Source organism: Papilio xuthus, unplaced genomic scaffold, assembly GCF_000836235.2.
Source record: "Papilio xuthus unplaced genomic scaffold, Pxut_1.1 DF826945.1, whole genome shotgun sequence".
NCBI lineage: Eukaryota > Metazoa > Arthropoda > Insecta > Lepidoptera > Papilionidae > Papilio > Papilio xuthus.
The window spans coordinates 3,998,693-4,009,875 of NW_013531704.1; the positions used below are offsets into that span (position 1 = coordinate 3,998,693).

Consider the following 11,183-nt stretch of genomic DNA (forward strand, 5'->3'; position numbering starts at 1 on the left):
AACAATAAGAAATAACTTTTGAAACTTAGGAAACAATCAACTATTATATAACTTTTCATTCTCGTACTTCATCTTTTGTATTGAATCTTTTCTGTAACTTAGTCAATTTTCGTGTAGATTTTTATACTATTTTATTACTTAAATAATTTTAATCTTTATAGGTATAACACAAATTGTCCATTTTATTCTGACCACTCAGAACAGAGACATTAAATTGAAAATTCCTTTTTACCATAACCGCATTTTGTTAGGGTTGCCACAAAAGAAAAAAAGAGTGTGTATGTAGTACTAAACAGTGTTACTTTTTTCCAGTTGTTGTTCGTCGCTCTCCTGGCGTTCGCATCAGCGAAGCCTTTGGTGTATAGCTACTCTGCGCCATTTGCGGCTTACACTGCGCCGGTAGCTGCTGCCTACACCGCGCCAGTTGCATACTCTGCATACTCCGCCTATTCGCCCGTCGCATACTCCGCTTACACATACGCCTCGCCATATGCCTATTATATTTAAACGAAAGTCCGTCCTGATTTCAAATAATTCTACGATGTAAATTGATTCATAAGTTATTATTTCCTAAAGTTTACTGTAATTTATTGCAATTTAATTACAATAAAAAGAAATCTCCATCTGGTGTTTTTTTTTTTCAATCAGAATGAACATTTTGTAATACTATTGTGGATAACGTCTTTTTTTTTAAATACTATACTAAATACTATACTAATACTATAATAAATTCAAAGATTTGTCTTTTTTCATATTTGCAGTCTATCGAGATTAGTTATGATCTTCATGTATCAGTGAATCTAAAATATAAGATGAGGACATCATTAAACGGATTGTACGAAAAAATTCTACGGATAATTTTATCCCAACTGATCATTTTTCATTTTATTTCAAGTTCCAGCTTTAGTAGCCTGTAGTTTTGTTATCCAAAAGATTAACAAACATAACCTGTTGGTTATTGCAGAGCAAAACATCTACAACAATATTGCAATGCAAACTTAGTAGGCGCACTGAATAATTACGTTAGGTATAAAACCTTGAAATATAGAAATACGTGGCAAGTACATCAATATGTATATATATGTGATGCGAAAAATAAAACTAACCATTATTTTCAATGAACAATAATTTTATTTAAGATTAAATAACAATATTTCTTAAACTTTACATATAAGAAAAAACATCGCCGAGTCACGTGATATTTAAACAGGTAAAATTTTCATACTTTAACACAATAAAGATAAATCATTCAACGATAATACAAATCTGTCAAGGTGTAAGGAAGATTATACGGTAATGGTACACTTAAATAGTCCTGTAGGTTCAACGATGAACCATACGAATATCTGTAATCTGATACAGATGCGTAAGGAACTGCGTACGATGGGGCAACTGGGGCGACTGGTGCAACTGGGGCGACTGGTGCAACTGGAGCAATTGGGGCAACTGGTGCAACCGGTGCAACTGGGGCAACTGGTGCTACTGGCTGTGCTACTAAGGCAGCAGAAGTGAAAGGAGATGCAAAGATACTGGAGCTATACAACAGTGGTTCAGCCGCTGTTGACGCTAAAAGCGATAACATAGTAATCTGGAAAAAAAATAATTACCTAATAAAAAAAATGGCGTTAAATTTTGCTCTTTTGTTATGAACATGGACATATTTATGTTGTTAACGATGTTCTATAATAAACACTAGTGTTAAAATTTATTAAAAAAAATTATTTAGTTTACTAAACGACTAAAAAGAAGTAAAAAGTAAAATCTTTTGTGCAATATTGATCTATAAATTCTTACCAGCAATATTTTATCCATTTTGCGAACGTTGTCTGAGAACTACGATTTTTTTAAACTGTCTGTAACCGAGACGTCCTGCGTTTTATATTTGGAGGAGGTTGTATAGAAACAATGACAAATACTTGAAAGAATCATGGACTCGTATGGTATTGTCAAGGCTCTGCTGAATACTTTACGAGGGTAACAAAAGAATTTATAATATAAACATGAATACTTACTCATTTCCAAAAATTGTTTCGTACCGACCTTGTGGTGACTCGCCGTCTAAACAAAAGTCAATGAGTTTCGAAACGATCTTGTTGTTAACATCCTGTTTGAATAAAACAAATAAACAACGTAACGGATTAATTTTCTAAACGTGTACATTTTTTTAAAATAATTAATCAATATTTTGGTGTAATCAAAGTGTGTCTTACGATCGCATAACTGTTGTAAAGTGTTCAGGAATAAATATCTATACGATTTACTTGTAAAATTTAGGAAATATGCGTTATTTTATCATTGTAGAAATAACAATTGTTCTAGAATATTATCCAAGTGATTCACAATTTAACAAAATTCCTGCGTATTTGTACTGTACAGAATATAAATTGCATTATTATACATGCGTTGTTAACTGCAAACTAGATTTATTAACATTATTTATACACCAGGTTACCTTGCCTTACAAAATGGACTTGTTTAAGTAATAATTATACCATGAGAATTATTGTAATAAATTGTAATTATTCCAATGCCATTATAGCTTGGACGGTTGGTGATACTAACTCAGTGACTAATCGCTTATCTTAAAAATGTTTACAACTGGAGTTTGATTCTACTTGACTAACAAATAGATAGACGTACTATGTTTGAAAAAAGAACAAAAATAAAAGAAATACAACGTTAACAACACACTCTATGAGGAGTACGGAGAGGGCACCGCCGCGCCCTTACAAAGAGATACACTTAAATTAGACTAGGGAATAATAAAAATCAAATATAGATGCTGTACAAATTTATTTAAAACGTTAGGCAAATCGGTTCATAGTAAGCTTGGGTCTTTAGTTGAGTTAACGGACGTAGTAGTTGTAGGCGTAAGGTAGGGCGGCGGCGTAAGGCGCGCTGTAAGCCAGGGGAGAGTAGGGCGAGTAGCCAACAGGCAGCACCGCTGGAGCCGCGTATGCCAGTGCGGGGTCGGGTTTGGGGTTGGGGTTGGCGAAGGCCACCGCCAGCATAGCGAAGAGGGCGAACTGCGAAATAATGTAAATAGTTATTAAAAAATACAAACGAACAAGTGTTTTAGATATTGCAGATCCTCTATGGTGATGAAGAAAGAAGGAGAGAATATAATGGGGATTATGAAATGCAACTAAGCTATGAATATATATTCTCTTATTGTTGACTTTTTGTTTTTTAAAATAACATAACATGTATATATATTTTTATATTATAGGTGTCAAAAGTGTTGACCTTAATTCGCCGAAATAGCGAAGCAACCATTGCTTATAAACATTATTATATTGTGGTAATCAAAATATTTTCTGTATAATTGTCCTGACACCTTATATACAGTTAAGTTTGTTCGCCTCCTTCAAAATAATACTAAGAACTACATAAATTAAGTATGTTTAAATAAATCAAAGATATATTTCAATTAATTTAGGGGCACGTGACGTTTCACGTTATGCGTCCTCGAGACTCTAAATAACAGACCGTGAATTGATGTCACACGCTTTCATCAAATGTTAAATCAGAGGTTTCTCCACGACATCTTTACTAAGGGTTATTACCTCCTTGAAGCCAACAAAGACAGGTCACACTCACACAACTAGACACAGATAACTGTAGAGATGTAGACTCGAACGCAAAAGTATTTCGAATAAATATTAAAAAATAATTGAATAAATCAATTGAAGTACGTCTGGGATAGTAAGTCATCCCATCGGGACGGCTTTTATTAAATAAATATTGCATAACTAAATGTCATTCACAGAATTATATCAAGTGCGCAGTTTATATTTATTGAAGGTGAAACTAGTGTCATTGGTATAAACTTTAAGGACACGCTTTGATTAGATCTTTTAGGATTTTCTGTTTATAAACTTCAAAATGCGTTAATTGAAAAACGTTCAAACAATTTCGCATTTAAAGCAGTGTACGCAGCAGTGTAGTGTGTGTTCATAGAAGTCCAATGCAAATACGTTTTAGAACATATCATGTTTGCTGTCGTAGTAACTTTATAGTAAGCTTAATCTATCCCAAACAATTAACTTATTATCTTTCTTAAGTCTGTTTAAAATCAGTCAATTCTTCTATATTCTATTCTATAGTATTATTAATAAAAAAGATTTTTTGTTTGTAATGATGCTATAAATGTGCAATATGGACTCTAATAATAAAGTATTTTTTTAAATAAAGAACGCTATTAAGTATTTTAAAGAAATGTAATATTTACTAACATACCGATTACTATAAAAGACAATTGATATTTATCAATTTATTCAAAAATTAAAAAAAAAACAGCTGAATCTTATTTCTTGAACGGTTAGTCGAGCAGTTATAAATATGATGTTTTTAATAATATCTATAACTTACCAGTTTGTAGAACATTGTTAAAGGTTTACTTGCGTACTTGTCAAGTGATACTGATGGATCAGCAGGCAGCGTTTATATAGGGATATGTAACGACCACGCCTCGAGATAAACGTAATGTAAAAAGCGTCCTTGATCTTCAAAGCAACAATGTATCGCGTACTAACATAATAATTAGAAGTATAACAAACATCCGGGTAGGGCGGCAGGGTCCCGACAACCTGTATCACAAGCTTTGACAATCTTACGACAGATTATTTATAAAATTATAGTTATACAAAGATATCTAAACCAGTGAGAGAGGCGCTGCTTTCGTGATTGGTTCCGTCACAATATATATAAAATCTACTTAAACATAGAAAATGACATATAAGAATTTTTTTTTCCATTACAACTATAGAACAAATAGGATCTTATAGATATTTTTGGCGTTGTTAGTGGGCGCTAGTATGCTGTCATAATTTAGTTTGACATTTGCCCACCGGTTCGGATATTTTGGTCGTTATGTCTGTTGGTTTCTGAAACCGAAATCTCTGCATAAAACATATTGCTATCCCTGTCATTATTTTAGACAAAACAGAAATAACAATATGTTTATCTCAAAACCTAGGTTTAAAGCCTGTCCAATTATCGTAGGTTGTCATGATCTCTATCTTTGGGGAGGCGGAACACATGGGCGGCACCCGCAAGCAATAGCTATATTATGGTCTTTTTGAAATAATATTCAAACGTAGTATAAAATTTATGTTTTTAAAAACATTTGAAACGAAAAATTTGTATTTACTTTATGCAACTTCATTACATTGTCAAGTACATCTACTTTGTTAAAATAATACATAGTTGTATTATATAAATATGTATTAATGTAAATAAATTACAAGTATTATTTTATTTACATATTTTAATAAATATCCATTTTATCTATAGAATTATATATTAACTTTTTTATTAAAATTAGCTTTTATTATCATAATCCGCGTTAAATGTTTTTTCTTCACACCTTAGAATAGTTTTTCATAAAGTATTGAAATGGCGGAAATTTTTGTGAGGTCGTAATGTGATTAACTTTAATTTTAAATATTTATCGTTTCCTAACTTTTGATAACAAATTAATTGTCTTCAATTAGTATAATTTATATAATAACAATAATTACTTTATTAAAAACTGTTATTATACATTTTAATTTAAGGGTGTCAAAAAACGGTATTTTTAGGATTTCGTACCTCATAGGAAAAAAACGGAACCCTTATATGATCAAGACCCTTTTTTTGTAGATCGGTAATAGGTAATGAGGCCTACTGTCTTTAGCAACAGGCTCGAAAACACATTTTACAATTAAAATGACGATATTTAATAAATAATTTTCCTTCGATGCGTGTGTAAGTACTGGCAAGCGCATTAAAATAATTAAATTATTTTGTATCATACATGTGCTGTTTTACTACACGGGCTGTCAATCTGGCTTAACGCAGATAGACAATATTTTTGCGAATGATTAAAATTTATGATGTATGTTTGTTTAGTATTCTTTTGTTTTCGTATTTCGTGGTCAGATTTTTTTCTATCCAAAATTAGATACGCCGATTTCTTCTCGAACAAGTGGGTACTTTAAAAACCCTTATGATTCTGAAGAGCGCGGCGGGGATTGTGCAGTAAGGGAGTCGGACCCAGTAACCTACCGAAACTATTCGAATGGTTTTAGATTAGCTTACAGGATCGCTTAAAATTGGCGGTTTGCGGATGTAATATTTGCTTAATTAACGCGATAGCGGAAAGAAGTGCAATACGGATTGCGTCATGATAGCATCTCTCGAACGCAGCAGAATAAACTTAATGAGTCAACTGAGATTTAATAGAGTGATTAGTGGACGACAAGCGGTGAATATGACATCTAAGTGGTAAGTCATCTTCAATCATACAAAACATATATTGACATGAAAACAAGTATATTGCGGGGACACAAGTCATGGGCTGCAGGCATTTCCATTTATATTTTTAGTTAGAAGTGTCATTCGGTCAGTCGACTATTGTATATGTGTATATATGCAATATGTTTATATATTTTTACATGTACGCAACAGAGACAAAAGCTTACAGCACTGTTCCTTTTTAATATTCTTTAAACATTTGGATCGTGTCGTTTAAATTCGGCCCACGCTTAGAAACGCGTATGTTAACGAATTGATGTTATTTTAATACGTCTTGATACTTAAATATTCAAATTAAATATTGAATATTTAGATCAATTTGAAATCCAGTATTATTTGCAACGATTAACCGTTGGTTTTTGAAACCAATATCCGTATAAAACATGTCGTCATCCCTGTCATTAAATCTCACAAAATTGGGATTTCAGTTTTCTAAAACTCACGGTCAACGGCACAAATTATACTTTAAATTTTTATTTCACCACTTAAAGCTAAAAGAACAAACCAAAAATAACAATGGATTTTGGGAGGCAAGGATAGTAAATAAACTTGTATATTTGACCTTCTAGTCTACTACATCTAGTCTTCTTGACTAGCACATCGCCTCGGTTAAACAGATAGATAAATAAAAAAGGAATTTGTAGGTATCAAGCTGCGGTTTAGTAATTTATTTAGTAGATAAAAGATGTAACGATTTGGAACACGAAAATCTGGTGCGTCAACCCTTTAGAATGATGAAGAAATGTGATGATGATGATGAATATTAATACCAAGTATAGGATAGCGTATAAATGTGTAAAACAATTAACAGTTTGTATAAGATAAGATCAAAGATTAATTACTTATTGGACCTAAGTCATTGTAATCATGAGCCTGTAATAATATCAATCAAGTGGTCATCGACACCTTTCTAGTAGGTTCGCAATTAATCAACTGCGTAGAGCATCTATGCTATACAGCGTCAACTTTTGACAAAAAACAATGGTTCGGCCAAATGTTACCTTCTCCACCCTTAATTATTAATTTACAGCCAGACGTTGTTTTATGTACGGTAAATTAATCTTACGCATCGTTCAAATAAAGTAGTAAACTGGTATTTGCTTTTTGTAGATTAAAATATTATTCTAAGGTGTTTTTTAATATACACAAAATATAGCTTAGCTAGACTTAAAGGTTATCTTACAAAGTACTGTCCTACTGTACTTTATAATTCTGATGCTTAATGTGCCCAATAATAATTATTTAATTTCGCACCCACCCTTTCTCATCATGTTCGTACCAAATTTATCACTTTATTTGTCCATTTATATTTATCAAGTCCATTACATAATCTGATATCAGCGTATTTATGTCCCAAGGACGTCCCATTCTTAGCATTCTATACAAGATCTTTTGATATATACTTAGTAATATTTATAACATCTGAGCCTTGAGAGATATTTTTAACATAAACGTATTACCTTTTACGTAGTATCTGGGATTTGTGAAGGTCGATTATTGTACATTAAATATCTTATTGTGGTATAGAGCAACATTAAGTTCATTAATGTAATTAAATGTAAAATAAAGGTAGGCATCACATCTGCAAGTGCTGTCTATACGTAACGGTTGCATCATCATTTTGGCGAATTCATGTGGCTGTTTGCTCGTTTGTCACCGTATAATATTAAAAAAAAATCGCCTACTAGCAGAATAATAGCCATCATCTTCCTGCACTTGGGAATGGGAGGTCAACACAGTTTGTACTTCTTGTTCTCTTTAAGCTCTATCAGCAATCATATCTGGGAGATTAATAGTAAAAAATAATTTGATTTAAAATTTAATCCAATATACAAATAAACAAGTCAAAACAAAATCAGGCCAATTGACAATAGTATATATGTTTGTATCCACTGGTGTATCCACTTTAATAGTATCCATAACCGAGACTGCTGTAAGGTGAAGCAGCGTACGATCCGTAACTGCCGTACGAGTAGGGGTTGGAGTATCCGGAATATCCATAATAGCCGGGGTAGCTGGCTCCGGAGTAGGTACCGTAGCTATAGCCAGGGTATACTTGAGGTCTCGCGAAGGCGAATGCCAGAATGGCGAACAAAATAACCTGAAATAAGAAAAGTTTTACTTAAAATCTTGTTGATAATACTGAGTTCGTATTCCAAATGTCTATAATAACAAATAAGGATTAGTTTTTAAAACCATAAATAGAATTCCACTCGTGTAAATCCCTTGTTAAAAGTGTTCTAGTTAAGAGTTCGATAAAGACTGGAATATTCGTTTAATAAATTACTAACACTTATACTCTTAATGTCTGTTTAATATATTACCAACACAGTTACTACGATAAAACTTAAAAAACTCAACTCTAAGCTAAATATTAAATAATTAAACACTCAAAGAGGGTTTTTAAAAAGTTTAAAGTAATATATAAACTAGTTCACTACTTACCAGTTTGCCGAACATTTTGATATTGTGTATCTGTAAGCTTGTTGAACCTTAGCTTGCAAAGAATTGTACTACGAAAAATTATAATTTACTTCAATATTTATACTGCCTTCGTGTCCTTGGAGCGTCTTCGTCCATAACGGACAAAAACAACACGAACACAATGATTGGGAACGTATGTAAATCGGGTGCACACTACGAGAGATATACGAGGTCCACATCGACAATTAGGTCGCCTTTGTCTCGACTCAAACTATTCGACATTATAAATACAATACCTGATACGAATATAGTAACAACATAAAACTTTATTGCATCTGCATTGACTATGCCTAAATATGTCTAATCGACAATACCTTAAGAGACTTTGCAAAAATATCACATTATTAAAATTACGCACAAGTTAAGCCGACTAACAAAAGAATAATGGTTTGTCATGTATGTAAAACATATTGATATCTATGTTTTGTCAAAGATAATTAGAGATGATGATATGTTTTATATAGGAATTTTGGTTTCAGAAACCAACCATTAACCGATTATAACGAATGAGGTGTCATTCGATTCGTCTATTTTCGTCCGTTGGATTTTTGAAGTAACATATCGTCTTATTATAAGTGAACAAAGATAGACTTTAACCAACCACATCATTCCAAAAAACCATAATCGTCGTTAAATGTGATTTCATTAGTAAAGAACCGCATCAAATAATATTTTTGAACATATATTTAATTCGAATATAACGCAACTGTAAATACGTAATCTAATTTAAATTATTCCCATCGAGAGCTTTTTCTACAATTCTACAATATGTAAGCCATAATAAATCGTTATTGCTAACACGAATTTAGTGGGTGTGAAATTCTTGCGATATTTATTACAATTTCTTTGACATTAATTTCGCCATATCAAGGACATCGACGAACAACTTTTTATCCCTTCATATTTTTAATATTATTATATTTTTTACGAAATGTGTTATGTCTGCGAATTTGAATATAAACATCTTTACCTTGGATGCAAAAAATATATAATTATATATTTGGGTTATGGATTTAAAAACTCTTCATCCATAAAATTTAGGATTAAAAACATAAATTACTTTTTATCGTATTAAAGTTTATTTTATTTCGATTGTAGTATTCTATTTACAAATCGATTCTAACTACTACAAGTCTGCTACTAGCTTAATTTGTACACTATACTATATACTTACACTTACATACTTATTTACTTATTATATTACGTAATATTAGTATTCTTAGAACTTTATATCTAAAATGTAGATTGAATGGACTGGTGTGTTTTGTATTTAGACCACTTAACCTATCAGGAGCAATCGTGGACAAATGTTAGTTTATTTATATTCAAACCAAAGAACAAACGATTTCGATTCGTAATACAAAAAGATCGTCCAATAGACTTGGAACTGTTCAGTTTTAAACTCAAAGCCAGAAGTCAAAAAAGCTCTTCCATCGAAGGTGGCGACAGTTTTCTATATCACTTTATGACTACATTGTTACATGTATCCGTGTTACATGCGTCATAACATTAACAAGCCTTTTATCTAATCTTTAGGGTTCATTGAACCGTGTTATTGTTCCCTGTTATTGTCTTGTAGATGAATAGCGTGTGACAACGCACATCAAAGATCAAGGCTAATAATGTCGTATGAGCTTAATATTAAAGCTATACTATGCAAGTATAGCAAGAAATCTGTTACGTGTCATGTTCACTAAGCGAATTTACTAAGCATATTTCTTAACATCTTATTACAATACGTTATATCTTTGATTTGGACGTTTTTAAAATAGTCTTAACTAAAAAATTAAAATGTCAATTATATCTGTAATAATAAAATTTACGCTAATAAAACGCACATAATTTGTTACGTTAATAAAACTTAAAAAAATATAAGTAGTCATTAGAATTCATAAGTAATATCTTACGGATAACGTAATATTGTTAGATTTTTTTATTTCATTTTTTCATTTATTTCAAAACGTAAATTGTAATAAGCTGTTGCCAGGTTCGCAAACGTCCTTTACAATCTTTACGATGCCATAGAGTTTACTGTTTTATTTCTTTTGGTTGTGGCGAAAGAACTAGGACTGATGGCATCCTATTATTTTGGATTTAAACTTAAATATAACAAAACAAACCATACTATCTTTTCTAAATATGCTGTAGAACGTTTGACATCAGTTTATATATTTTTTATATTATATTATGTTTATTGTAATCAACTTCTTTCATTTATCTTTAATTTTAATATTAAAATACTAAAATACAGTAGATATATTAAGAAATTTTAAATCCAATGAGAAAGTCGTAAAGATTTTCCTATTTCTTCTAAGACCTTAAAATGAATCAAATACAAAGTAGGTAATGATTCTTACATTTATGGAATTTTTTTTAGAAATCATAAAATCGCTCTATAAAAT

At 31.5% G+C, this 11,183-nt stretch overlaps 2 long non-coding RNA genes across 2 annotated transcripts; both read right to left on the bottom strand.

Moving 5' to 3' along the window:
- Positions 1-1,366: 1,366 nt before the first annotated feature.
- Positions 1,367-4,471, bottom strand: LOC106121300 (uncharacterized). The gene is made up of 3 exons (XR_001228048.1): positions 4,372-4,471; positions 1,795-3,026; positions 1,367-1,588 (listed from the first exon to the last, which is right to left on the bottom strand). It is a non-coding gene; the product is annotated as an uncharacterized LOC106121300 (long non-coding RNA).
- A 3,708-nt stretch (positions 4,472-8,179) lies between these two features.
- Positions 8,180-8,848, bottom strand: LOC106121100 (uncharacterized). Its single transcript, XR_001228033.1, has 2 exons — positions 8,743-8,848; positions 8,180-8,398 (listed from the first exon to the last, which is right to left on the bottom strand). It is a non-coding gene; the product is annotated as an uncharacterized LOC106121100 (long non-coding RNA).
- Positions 8,849-11,183: the final 2,335 nt, after the last annotated feature.